At 42.0% G+C, this 14,373-nt stretch overlaps 1 pseudogene across 1 annotated transcript; it reads left to right on the top strand.

Moving 5' to 3' along the window:
* The first annotated feature begins 9,204 nt into the window (after positions 1–9,204).
* Positions 9,205–10,777, top strand: LOC307246791 (E3 ubiquitin-protein ligase TRIM21-like; annotated as a pseudogene). Its single transcript has one exon. The product of its transcript is annotated as an E3 ubiquitin-protein ligase TRIM21-like (transcript).
* The last annotated feature ends 3,596 nt before the right edge of the window (positions 10,778–14,373 follow it).

Raw genomic sequence — 14,373 nt, 5'->3', positions numbered from 1 at the left:
AGGGTGTAACGGGTGTGGTTAGGACCCAATTGCAGCACAAAGACAGGCAGGGTTATTTGGTAATGTCTTTTATTTGTAGAGCAGACGGAAGACAGGCAGGGAGCAGGCAGGATACATCGTCGGGGACAGGCAGGTTCGATAACAAGGAGTGCAGACAGAACACAGGCGGAGTGGTAGGCAGGATACGTGGTCGGAGCGAGGCAGAGTCGGTAGCAGGTACTCAGCCCGGAGAACGCTGGAGAGTCTGGTGCAAGCATCAAAGACAAACTGGCAATGGGTGACTGGTGAGAGAGGCATATATAGGGGTTAGATTACAGATCGGGAACAGCTGTGTGCGCAGTTGAATGGAGTTGGACTAATGGGACAGGTAAGGAGAGGGAGGGGAAGTAGAAGAAGGCAGAGATCATGACACAGGGGTCTATTCTAGAACAGACCCCTGGTGCATGTTCTTAAAACTTTGTACCAGTACTTAATGAATACTCATCCTCTAACCACGGTCTTTGTCACCTCAGTCCAGCCGTCCAGTCTAAGCTTACTTAACCATCAGCACCAAGGCATGCCCCGGGGAGAGGTTCAATATGATGGTGAACACAGGGGCAAGCAGGTCCGCACAGGTCTTCAGAACATGTCCGGGTATGCCGTCTGGATCAGCTGCATTCCTGGTGTTCAACTGTCTTGGGGCGCTCACATCCAGCGGGGGACCTCGGTTCTGTTGTGCTAACCAGGGGGCAAATGTGAAAGCATCAGCATTGATCGTGTTGGTAGCTCTGCCTCTGTAGACCGTAATCCCTGCCACGTGTCAGGTGTCAGACAGCTGGAACTGAGACTCCACTCTCACAGCCCTCCTCACTTGGTTAGACGCCGCTTTGTAATCATCCATGGTCCTCGATATGAGCCAAGCGGCGTAAGCAGCGGTGTGCGCGTTTTGTGCGTCCTGTATGGATTTGTCAACCCACATTATTGCACTGTAACCACATCTTCCACGAGCTTAGCAATGAAGTTTGTCAACACGTCCATAAACTCTCTGACATCAAGGGGGGCGGAGCAAAACATGGCCCAGTCGACGTCTCTCAGGACATCCTGCAGCGTGGCTTCTGATTGGCCGGTCCAGCACCTGATCACCCACGTCCACAGAGCTTCCCAAACATGATGGAGATAATTATATTTTTGTGGAGGCTGTTATTTTAATCACAATGAAATTTGTTAAGTAGAATTTAATGGTCGGGTCCGGGAATACATATTTTTTCATCTAGGCCTAATTATATTTCCAATCTGCCAATTATGTTCTGTCACTGCATCGTTGCAGAATCGTCCACATTCCTGTACATGTGGGGAGAGACTCCTGAATACAGTAATTAAAAAAATATTAAAATAATTTGAACACTTTCAAAATGTTTACATGTAAAATCATTTGGATGGGCAGGAGTGGTGGTAGTTTACGCAAGTAAATGCTACCATTCACATGATGGGTATAGTAGAAAAACAAAGGTATTGAATGAAGTACCTTATTGGTATCGGTATAACTTTAAGGGTACTGGTATTGGTACTGGTATCATATTTTTTTAAACAATACCTAGCCAGAGTATTTATCCACTGAAACCCTGTGGCCTTGAGAAGCGACCAGTCAAACTGACAACCCCATAAAAACCAAGGAAGTGCCCCCGAGGTGACTGCTACTAGCCACTTTCACCACAACACTAGGAGTCCAAACGTACCCAAAGGGGGAACGCTGCTTTAAGCACAGCCAACACTTACGCTCCCTAGGTCCACCGCAGAGAATGAACACAGTCTTGTAACCGTAACGCCAGACCCTTATTACACAATGATAACTAATAAAAAGTAGTCATGGGAAAACACACAGTAAAAGCAAATATCCCCATGGCGTATGTCCCAGAATGGACACACTCACATTAACTGCTTACCAGAAAATTTACCCACAGCTGCAACCAATTACCTAAACAAGCACGTAAACTACCAGACCAATACATGATGTCACGTGTGCTCAAACACACACACAAAATATATAGTAGATGCTGACGATGAGCTGTTTGTGGACAGATCACGCTTCAAAATCACATTGGCAACCATGCAGGTTTGGCTGTGGTATGGCACCAAGCAAACCAGCAGTTTATTCAAATTCAAAGTGAGGCCTGTCCACAACCATGCTCAGCGCAGCTTGCGGAATTAAAAGCCTTAAAAGCAGCATGTAGAGAGGGCGAGGGAATAGTGAATATCAATTTAGATTCTGCATATGTGCATGGCGTTTGTCAGTTGTTTGGGGCAGTATTGGAAACAGAGGATTTAAGAAAAGTGATGGTACACCCATCTTACATCACAGTTAAATTTTTGAGTTAATGACAGCATTACTGTTACAAAAACGAGTGGCAATAATCAAGCACATAAAAAAGGAAATGATCAAAAAATCACTGGAAATAGCGCAGCTGATGAGGTGGAGAAACAAGCTTCGAAATTTGCAGCAGGAATTCAAGCGCCGTTGATCATGCCTGTAGCGTCACAAAATTTAGATGACATAAGAATACAGCTGAAAGCGGGCATTTATGAACACAATATGTAGAAAAACAGAGCTTCCAGGCATGCGGATATTGGCCTGTGGAGGGCCCCTAATGGACTGATACTAGCCCCCACATCCCTGCTAGGAGTCAGCATCAACAATATGCATGGTTTTGACCATTTCGCAAGCTGGGAAGTGATTGAAAAAAATTGAAAAACAAGGATATGGTCTCCATAACTAAAAAACAATGGTAGATCTGCGTTGAGGGTTTTACACGTGGATGAGAGAGGCTGGGGAAGTGCATTCAGGGTTGGTAGGGAAATGTGAGTGTTGCATGGCTCACGGTGACGTGGAGGGGTCGTCAGCGGGCGCGACGGGTGCAGGGGCGGCGGGATCCCAAGTAGGATCTCACCAAGTCCCTTTAACCTTCCCTATCTACAAAGGGGGAGCAGTGATAGAAATAGGAAACAGGTTAATAAAAAGGAAGTTACAGAAACTACGGCTGCTGTCGGAGAACACCAAAAGTGAAAGGAATACTGTTTTTACACCAAAATAAGGTCTCCCGGGGTTATTTAAAGTCGGGTAAACCCACTGATTTTAGATGATTAGCGCCTTTCTAATTGCCAGGAGATATGCATTGTTTTTTGTTTTTTTCCTGCTGCAAGTGCGTGATGATTCGCTGTGGCAGCTTGTAGAGGTGCTCTCATACTGTAAAAACTATTTAACAAAAAAGTGGAAGGAAATGTGATATTTACATCATCGGACATATCTCTACAGACTACATACATCACACCTGGCAGGTAAATGCCACATATTACATACAGATCACCAGCTTATACACTGTATGCACTGTACACAAACACACACACACACACACACACATACACACACACACTGTGGGAGAAATTTTCCTGCGTGGTTGGTGAGGTTAATCTACCAGCTACAAAAAACTAAACTGAGAGAATTAAAGATATTCATTCTGCAGAATAACGAGAAAAATTCAGAGCTGCTCCAAACCAGTGTTCTGATCAGTCGACCCCTACTACTGACCAAGACAGCTTTATACTAAAGAGGGGTTGAGTGCCTTTGTTCAGATGTCATTTACAAGACTGTGCCCCTCAATTGTATCCCTGGGTGTTACCCTCAAACAGTGATTTCACAGGTACAATCAAACTCCAGTCACATGTACAATCCTACTATCCCTTACAATGCTCTTTCAAGCCCCCCTTGGGATTATCCTTTTCTCCATACAAGGTTGAATGAGGATGAAAAGTGATCCGGTTCTTCAATATTACAATTGACATCGTAGAGAAAAAGCAGTCTCTTTACATAAACTCTGGGTGGCCCCTTAAAAATCCAGAGGCAATATTTGAAAACCACATAACATACAAAAGGCTATTGTCCTCATTCAAATAGTTCATCATATGCATTTTGCATTATGCATCTACGCATTTTCCCTCATTTCGTTCCTCCTGGAACAACACCTCAAGAAAAATGCAATAATGCAAAAATGTCGTATAATTTAGGCAAAGGGATCAGAAAATGGAATAAAAATTGAATACAATACAATTATACTGCAGAGATATCCTTCAATTCTATCTTACTGGAATTTACTGGGAAAACACACATCTGATACTAAATCGAACTATAGAAACTCAGAACCAAATATCCCAGACAGAATTCAAGGATACCTTCACCTCAAACTGGCCAAACTGCTCTTCTCACATTTGACTAGAGAAGAGTAAAAGACCATGAAGTGTTATCTACACTATACTATGACAACACACAAGAAATAAGAGAAAAATATCCAGTTGCAAAGAGGAAAAAGTCCTGTGTGAAGCCTTTTTACAATTCTAACTAGAAAACAAAAAATCATGAATCACATTATGAAATAAATAAAATGAACATAGAGAAATTCAACTAATACATAATGCTATTCAGATTCATCAATGGTTATCACTTAATAATGACAACAACAAAATTCATTGTCTGAACATAATGACTAACACATCCTATAAGTAAGGATAAACATAATTAGACAAACATCTTCACATTTCAACATGTCAATGTCTCAACATCTCCGTAAACATCATGAGATGGTTTCCAATGATCTAGCGGTATGGAGACAAATTGTCCCACCATCATATCAGTGATCATTTTACAAAGGGTAGGTATTGTCCATGTTAGACAGTAAGATAGTATCAAACACATTATCACTGCAGTATCAAGATTTTTATGGACGTAGATCTCCATGATCCAAGTGCATTTCTTAGCCAAGTAAATGGGTATCTCTCTCAATAGGATCATAAATATTAGTTTAGTCATATGAGTTTAGGTTGGAAAATTTGTAGGCCTTGCTAAACATTAACATACTTTCCATGACGTTGATATAGGTGAGAGGAGGAATGGTGCTTGCACTGAGTGAGGTTTTTTCATACATACATAACATGAATGATCCACACCATACTCTTCTTTAACTGAATGATTCAAAAATCTCCACCACATATTTTGTTGTAATGAATGTCCAGTGGAGTCAGCATTTAACCATATGTGGACTATGTTAGTGACAGAACGTTCATTTCTCACTTGGGGCTCTTTTTCTGGATCTGGTGTGAGTGAGAGTGGGGTGGGGGAGCGGCTATTTTTAAGTCTCGCTGTGGAACATTGTTCCAGGGTTGGATGATCAACAGGAAGATGGCAATGATAATAAGAAGGATGATCACACAGACGTGACCAATCTTTTCCTGTTGACTGGGCATCATCCGTAGTTGCATATCCTCTTCGCGGAGACAGAGGTTACGAGCACATATTCCTTTAGGATCATGATCTAAAGTCCCATGATTCTCCGTTGTTGTCGTTTATCTGGTCCTCTGAAAGGTTGCAGACTTTCTTGCAATGAGATGCATGTACCCACGTTGGTCATTCTGCCACCTTAATTGCTGCTGCGGTGGTGAGGAGGATCTGGAACGGTCCCAGGAATCTGGCAGAGTTCCAGCTTTTTATCCTGAAGTCGTGAATCACCACCCAGTCACCTGGTCGGAGGTCGTGTAGTGGTCTTTCAAGTGGGATGGATGGGGCTGCTTTGACCTGGGCACATAGACTTGAACACTTGGGTGAGAGACACACATGTTGAATAGCCGACTATGGATTCAGGCGCACCCTAGTGTAACAACAATAAATTATCACAATGTCTAATATGTAGGAGATAATGTCCATAGAATATCGATGAGGCTGCAAAATAACCGACAGTGTATAAATCATGCAAGGTATTTTAAAATTTTCCTAGAACCTATTTCTCGAATGTTGCCTAAACGTCATCCCATCCACACAATCCATTAAAAGGAAAATCTAAAAATAATAAATACTTAACTGGACAATCTGAAAACTACTGGTTTACGTGATGTAATTCATATTGTATGTGGTTTTTGTCAAAAGAAGACAGACCTGACTGCACTGGTCTCTCGGTCAGCACTTCATGCTAGGACAGTCCTGTCGCACCATGTGATCGTCCTTGCATTCCCGTCATAACTAATGGCAGGAATGAAACTTAGTTGAGCTTACCTTTACTGGGATACCATTAAGAAAATCATGACAATCACTAAACAATATTTTAACCAAGACAAAGCTTCAGCTTGATAAGTCCATCATGAGGTTCCTGCATTGTTCTAAGCACAATCATTATGACTACTTAATTCTCTAACTATCAAATGGTACCTACCATTTGTCAAACAACTAAAACAATGAAAAGTTAGCAGAAGAGATACGGCTCACAAACACAACGGGTTGCACAAAGATAGACAAACACTGTTTTAAACAAAGAAAAAAAACAGATGACGGACAGTCAAACCAAACAAAAAAACCCTCCTTTTTTGTTGTACTCATGAGTTTAAAACATCGTAGTTGAAATTTTTAAGAACTTCAGTAGCAAGATCTGGGCGGGGCAAAGCCACAACGGCTATTGCTGTCAAGCAATCATGTGAATGTCCAAAAGATGGAAGAAGAGACGTTGGAGTTGCCAGGTGAAAGTTGCACATGTTGATGATGCAGAGGTGTTGTCTGAGAGAAATGAGCCGGTTTGCTTTGTAGCAAGATAAAGGCACCAAGTTTCAGAGCATAGTATGCAACAAGATGTAATCCCTCTCCATAAGATTGCAGCAACACAGCTAACATAAAACCATCCCCCTCATCCACAGTTAAAGTTATCCACCAAACGCAACATGGAACTGGTGCAAAAGCTTGGATGAAAAGCAACAAAATGTTCTCTCGTCTAATGGCTGGGCAAGCATTGCCTCATTCCACAATCCAAAAACAACAAGAACCACAACAGCCAAGAAAGGGCATGCCAGGGTGCGACCCGAGGAGAAAAAATAAAAATAAAATAAATGTCATGACTCAAATAATGAATATTATTTTCAGCTGGTGTTAAAAGAGGGGGAGGGGGACTGTGACCATCTTGTTCTAGGTATTTTAGGAAGTCCTGTGTATCCAAGACTGAAGCAGATCAATAAATCATCAATATTCAAATTAGTGTGTTGCCATTAATAAAATAAAAATCAGTCAAAATAAATTTCCGTAATGTGGCACAAGCAATATTACTGGAGGCTCCACATAACTACAACAATAAGTTAAGCAACTAGAGAGGGTAAGGAAAAGAAATGTGATTCACCGACTAAAACATTTGAAAATGTAGTGTTCAATACTATATTCCTATTTTTTTTTAAATAATTCTTACTTATACCCTTAAAGGTACAATTAATAACTGCAAACAATAAGCCTGAGATCTCAGCAGTCATCAATCTAATAGAAGCCTAACTGGCGTTAATCAATAACATTTGATCAACTATCCATTATCTCACAGTCAACTTACATACCAACTCCTAAAAATCATATATATTATGTGCTAAGCTTTTAACTGCTAGTCTTACCTTCTGGCCAGGGAGTGTTCAACTATCAGTCACATCATTCTGCAGTCAGATTAAAGAAAATTTGAGAGGTAATATGGCATTTCCAATCAACTTAACACCTTTATTTAAAAATATATATGTTGTAGCGTGTTGGGGAATAGAGGGGGGCAGAGATTTCCTAGCATGCTTTGTTTTTGTGTTTTTCGGGTTGTCAGGGAAGGGGATTCTTTTATGTAATGTTAATTGTTATGCTGTTGTTGGTGTTAGTTAGCCTTGTTACATGTGTTAGTTGGGTTATGATAGATTGTTATTACTTTTATGTGTTAACATTCTTACACCAGGAGTGAGAGTGTGTGTGCCATTAGTGACCTGCCTGCCTGTGATAACAATGTAGTGAATGAACGTATAGCACAGATTGTTAAATATCATGCTTGGTTGTGAGAGCAAATTGCCTGCTTTTTGCTTGCTCAAAGAAGCCTTAAACAATATAATGACAGTGTTTAAATTGAGACCAAGATTCAAGATTTTTTTTTTTATTTGTCACATATATTCCAGACCACCTGGAACATCCATCTTAACATATTTGCACATCAATTTATCAATCCATTCTGTCTATAATCTGAGCCTAATTCTATTTCTACTTAATATCACTTAGTAACTATTCAAACCTTTTCCTAAGATTTGGAAAATTATTTAATTTAAATTTGCCAAAATTCTTACTAGAATGTTGTTTTTCTTAGATTTAAATCCAAGCAAATCAAAATGATTCTGGTTCTATAGGGCACTCAATAATATCTGATGCTTTAATACTTTTTAATGATGGAGCTCAATGTGGGGTATAGAGCTAAATTCAATCAAGGTCTTTCCATTTATATACTTGCATGCATTTCATCTCAAAATAATTCCAGTTTGGCCTATAAATAATCAAATTAGCAAATCAGTTAAATACAAATAGCAATAATAGCAATAATATACAAGGACCTTTGAATGCTGGACATGTTATGGCCTTACTCAATTGTAGAGCAATTCTCTTCGATCAATCCTGTTGTCAGTCCATCAAGTCTTCGCCATCAGACACATTCACATCTACACTGGTCAAACTGCAGCCAATGGATTCCTGCTTAAAACTGTAGAAATAAAACCCTGAATAGACGGGTCGGTTAATTCATCAATTCACAACTACAACATTAATCGATCCACACTACATTTTCAAGATTAAACTTTTGTCTTAAAATTTTGAAGGCGCAATTTAAAAGCCATTTAAACGGTTAACATATTTCACAATTATTTCAGTGTTTAAATTTTTAGTAAGCGAATGTAGACAATCCATTACCTCTCTAGTGTACAAAACAAAATAATTATTCCTCTTTGTTAAACTACTTGCTAAGTTGTATACTGTATATCAACATCTACCTCTTTCATTGTTAAATCAAGATTACTTTAAGAGTAAAAAATAAATAATAATAAAAAAATAATAATGCTGTTCCATTATACTTAAACAGCCTTACCGGAACATTTTATCCCAGGAAATAATCAAATAGACTGACTACAAAAGTAATATGAATACAACAGAAAATATCCTCATTTAATAAGCTGCCATATATCTGCTCCCATTTGGAACCGAAATAAAAATTTATGAAGCTATATTATAATAGATTATGGTGTTGAACTACAAGGAATGACTTTTTAAACACTTTCAGTCATTTGTGACAAGAACATGAATGTTTTCATCACAATGAGACACTTTGATGTTTTTAGAGTTAAATATTTTTTTCTCTCTCTGTAGGAATGGCCCACCCCAGCAGTCTCCTGTCAGAAGAGAATTTCTCATGTTCCATCTGTCTGGATGTGTTCACCAGTCCAGTAACCTTACCATATGGACGCAACATCTGCAAAGCCTGTATTACAACACACTGGGCTGGTGATGTCCAGTACCTATGTTTTGTGTGTAAATGGCTTTTTCCCACTAGACTTAAATTACAGGTCAATACCTTCATGTCCGAGATGGCTGCTCAGTTCAAAAAGTCTCAACAAGTGAGAGTTGAGTGTGTTGAATCTGGAGAAGTTCCCTGCGATGTCTGCACCGGGACCAAGCAGAAGGCCCTGAAGTCCTGCCTAGAGTGTGCAGTCTCATACTGTGACACCCACCTTGAGCCCCATCACACAGTACCAGGCCTGAGAAGACATAAGCTGATCCACACTGTGCACGATCTGGAACACAGGGTGTGTAAGAAGCACCGTCGACCTCTGGAGCTGTTCTGCAAGACAGAGCACACCTGTGTTTGTCAGTTGTGCACAGAGTCGGACCCCAAGTTCCATCTGGTTGTTCCTGTGGAGGAGGAATATGGAGCGAAGAAGGCTCAGCTGGGGAAGACAGAGTCTGAAGTTGAGCAGATGATCCAGGAGAGACAACGAAAGATGGAGGACATAAAACTCTCAGTGAAGCTCGGTAGAGAAGACGCCAACAGAGAGGAAGCCTTTGGTGCTCAGCATCGAAAGTGTCAGGCTGAGCACAGTGAGAAGATCCAAGAGAAACAGAAATCCATCTGAGAGGTAGAACAGGAAATGGAAAAAATTACCAAGAGGAGATCAGAGCTGGAGCAGCTCTCACTCACTGAGGATCACCTCCATCTCCTCCAGAGCTTCCAATCCCTGAACGCTTCTCCACCCACCAGGGACTGGACAAAGGTGGAGCTCAGTCGTCCGTCGTATGCAGGGACCCTGAGGAGAGCCCTGGATCCACTGGAGGAGACACTGAACATGGAGATGAAAAGCTGCATGAAGCTGAACTGAAGAGCCTCCAGCAACATGAAATAGATCTGACTCTGGATCCTGATATAGCAAATCCCAACCTCATCCTCTCTGAAGATGGAAAACAAGTTTATTGTGGAGGCATAAGAAGGAAGACCCAGACAACCCTGAGAGTTTTTTTTAAATGTGTTGATGTCTTAACCAAGCAGAGCTTCTCCTTTGGAAGATTTTACATTCAGGTTTAAGTTAAAGGGAAGAATGAATGGGATTTAGGAGTGGCCAGAGAGTCCATCAACCGGAAGGTGACATCAAAGTGAGTCCTGAAAATGGCTGCTGGATCATTTGGATGAGAAATGGAAATGAGTACAAGGCTCTTTCTGCTCCAAGTCTCCCTCTCACTCTGAGAGCCAAGCCCCAGAAGGTGGGGGTGTTTGTGGATTATGATGAGGGTCTGGTGTCCTTCTATGATGTGGAGTCTAGGGTTCATATCTACTCTTTTACTGGTTGTGCATTTTAGGAACTACTCTACCCATATTTCAGTCCATGTCTAAATGATGGTGGTAAAAACTCCACCCCCCTGATCATCTCACCTGTCAATCAAACACATTAACATTTTAGTTTAAGTTTTCTGGGAGATGATTTGTAGTCACTGGAGAAAATTATTCATATTATATTACATTTAATATTCCATTTCTCCTCCATGTTTTAATACTTTTACTTTCCTACACATATGCAGTGAAATGTCGTTGCAACACACCCGGAGATTATGCACAATAGTTACTAAACTGAACATAATAGCTAACCTTATTCCTACCTAGCGAACTAACTAAACTAACTCATTCCTAAAACGTAATGCAGTTAGTGAATAGAATGTTCTTTCTCTTTCTTTTGGCTGCTCCCGTAAGGGGTCGCCACAGCGGATCATCTGCCTCCAATACTTTCTGTTCTGCGCATCTTCCTCCCTTACACCAACCGCCTGCATGTCCTCCCTCACCACATCCATAAACCTTCTTTTTGGCCTTCCTCTTTTCCTCTTGCCTGGCAGCTCCATCCTCAGCATCCTTCTCCCAATGTAACTCTCATCTCTCCTACACACGTTTCCAAACCATCTCAATCTGGCCTCTCTCACTTTTCCACCAAACTGTCCAACCTGAGCTGTCCCTCAAATATACTCAATTTTAATCCTGTCAATCCTTGTCACTCCCAATAAAAATCTCAACATACTCAACTCTGCCACCTCCAGTTTAGCCACATGCCTTTTTGTCAGAGCCACCGTCTCTAAACCGTACAACATGGCTGGTGTCACTACCGTCCTGTAGACCTTCCCCTTCACTCTTGCAGGAACCCTTCCGTCACAGATCACTCCGGGCACTCTTCTCCACCCACTCCACCCTGCCTGTACACTCTTCTCCACCTCTCTCCTGCACTCTCCGCTGCTTTGGATGGTCAACCCTAAGCACTTGAACTGATCCGCCTTCTCCACCTTCACTCCTTGCATTCAATCCACTTTGAATGCCTACTGCACACCTTACTACTGTCTGACTGCCCTCATACAAATCCTGTACCACTATTACGTAATTCTCTGCCACCCCCGACTTCCTCATGCAGTACCACACTACCTCTCTCGGCACCCTATCATACGCTTTCTCTAAATCCACAAGGACGCAGTGCAACTCCCTCTGGCCTTCCCTGTTCTTTTCCATCAGCATTCTTAAAGCAAACATTGCATCGGTGGTACTCTTTTCTGGCATGAAATCATACTGCTGCTCGCTGATCCCCACCTCTCCTCTTAACCTAGCCTCCACCTCCCAGAGCTTCATGCTGTGGCTGATCAACTTTATTCCCCTGTAGTTACTAAAGCCCTGTACGTCTCCCTTATTCTTGAAGATGGGTACCAGAACACTTCTTCTCCACTCCTCCAGCATCCCTCCCTTTCCAGGATTGTGTTAAACACTTTCGTTAAGAACGCCACTGCCATCTCACCTAATAATTTCCATGCTTCCACAGGTTTGTCATCTGGGCCAACTGCCTTTCCACTCTTCATCTTCTTTAATGCGGTTCTCACCTCATCCTTGCTAATTTGCTGCACTTCTTGATCCACTATCCCCACATCATCCACTCTTCTCTTCCTCTCATTTTCTTTATTCATGAACTCCTCAAAGTTCTCACAACCCAACTTGGAGAGCATATGCACTGACCACATTCATTATCATCCCATCAATTTCCAGCTTTATGCTCATCACTCTGTCCAACACTCTTGTCACCTCCAAAACACTCTTGACATATTCTTCCTTCAAGACTATCCCTACCCCATTTCTCCTGCCATCCACTCTACGGTAGAACAGTTTGTACCCGGCTCTGATACTCCTGGCCTTACTCCACTTTCACTTGGTCTCTTGTACACATAGTACATCTACCTTCCTTCTCTCCATCAGGTCAGCCAGCTCTCTCTCTTTACTCTTCATTGTGCCAACGTTCAAAGTTCTTACTCTCAACTCTACTCTCCTACCCATTTCCTCTCCTGCCGTCTCCGGACACGCCTTCCCCCTCTTCTTCTTCTCTGCCCGATAGTAGCACAATGTCCACTGGCACCCTGTTGTTGGCAAACAGCACCAGTGGCAGTCATTGTTAACCCAGGCCTCGACGGTTAGATATGGAAATCAGAGATTTGTTGTCCGCATGTTTGATTTGGCATGTTTTTTACGCCGGATGCCCTTCCTGACGTAACCCTCTATTAATCCGGGTTTGGGACCGGCACTGATGATACGCTTGCTTGTGCAACCCCAGTAGCTAGATGGTCTGGTCTTTACAATGCAGTATTATCTTGAACAGTGTCTCTTCAATGTGAGCTCTGAGTGAATCATTAAAAACAAAGACAATGTGTTTTTAAAGCTACATGAGATACAAAAAAGATAATGCAAAAAGGGCTATTGTCTTATACAGTAAATGAACATGGAGAGATTTCTCAAATACATAATGCTATGAAGATTAAGCAATGGTTATCACTTAATAATGACAAAAACAAAATTCATTGTGTGAACATAATGACTAACACATCCTATAAATAAGGAGAAATGTGAAACAATTTAAAAAAGGATAAACACAATTAGACAAAGGGCACAAGCAGCACTTGGCACTGCCCCTTGTAGTCGCTTGCACGAACGCTCCATGTCGATTACGCACATTTTAATAGTTTTTCGTCTCACATCGCCATGTCCGTCAAACACTCATCGGCAGTGATCTCCTACGACCCTGATGTACTCCTGGATTAAAATAATTACCCGAATGAACAACCTTGGAACATTTTATCCGTTGATCCAGAGTGGCTGGTGGAGATTTTACGGGATTACGATTTAACACTCTCAAAGAAAATAACAACAACAATGCAGTCATGGTTCCATGGGTGCGCCACTGGAAGAAGCACCACAGTATACTAGGTGGCATTCGCATCAGAATAGGGACGCAACCTTACCGTCCACCTCTGCCAAGCATCCTTCTTGCCAATGACCAGTCCCTGGAAAACAAGATGGATGACCTCTGGGTGAGGATTACATTCCACTGGGACACGAGAAACTGTTGTGTCTTCTGCCTGATGGAGACATGGCTGAACCCGCTGGTGCCGGACCACGGCATACGTCCAGCCGAGGCCTTCTCAGTGTTCCGCACTGACAGAATGGGGGAGTCAGGGAAATGCAAGGGTGGAGTCGTCTGCATCATGACTAACAGCAGCTTGTGTAACCCCAACAACATCAAGACTCTCTCCTGCCCCTGCTTGCCGAAGCTGGAACAGCTGACAATATCATGCCATACATTCTACATCCCCCGGGAATTCAGCACAGTCATCATTACAGCTGTTTGTATTCCACCGAAGGCGGACACTGACACAGCACTATCGGATCTATAGGATGTGTTGTGGGACTTCAGAACAAACATTAACATGGCTGTGGTGGTGGCTGGGGACTTAAACAGGGCAAACCTTAAAAAAGTTCTGCGTATTTTCCATCAACACATCATGTGTGCCACCAGGGGAGATAGAAGTCTGTACCACTGCTGTAGTGGAAAAAACTGCATCTAACAATTAAACTGAAGAAGAGAAGTTCGAGAGAGTCAAGGTCTGAAGATATAAGACTTTATTATCACTTGCAAGAAGTGACAACAGAATCTGAGTTGGTTTGGCAAAGAACTCCCGAGCCGCTCATGGACTCC

Source organism: Zeus faber (assembly GCF_960531495.2).
Source record: "Zeus faber genome assembly, chromosome: 21".
In the NCBI taxonomy this organism is placed as follows: domain Eukaryota; kingdom Metazoa; phylum Chordata; class Actinopteri; order Zeiformes; family Zeidae; genus Zeus; species Zeus faber.
This window is presented reverse-complemented; position numbering and strand designations above follow the sequence as displayed.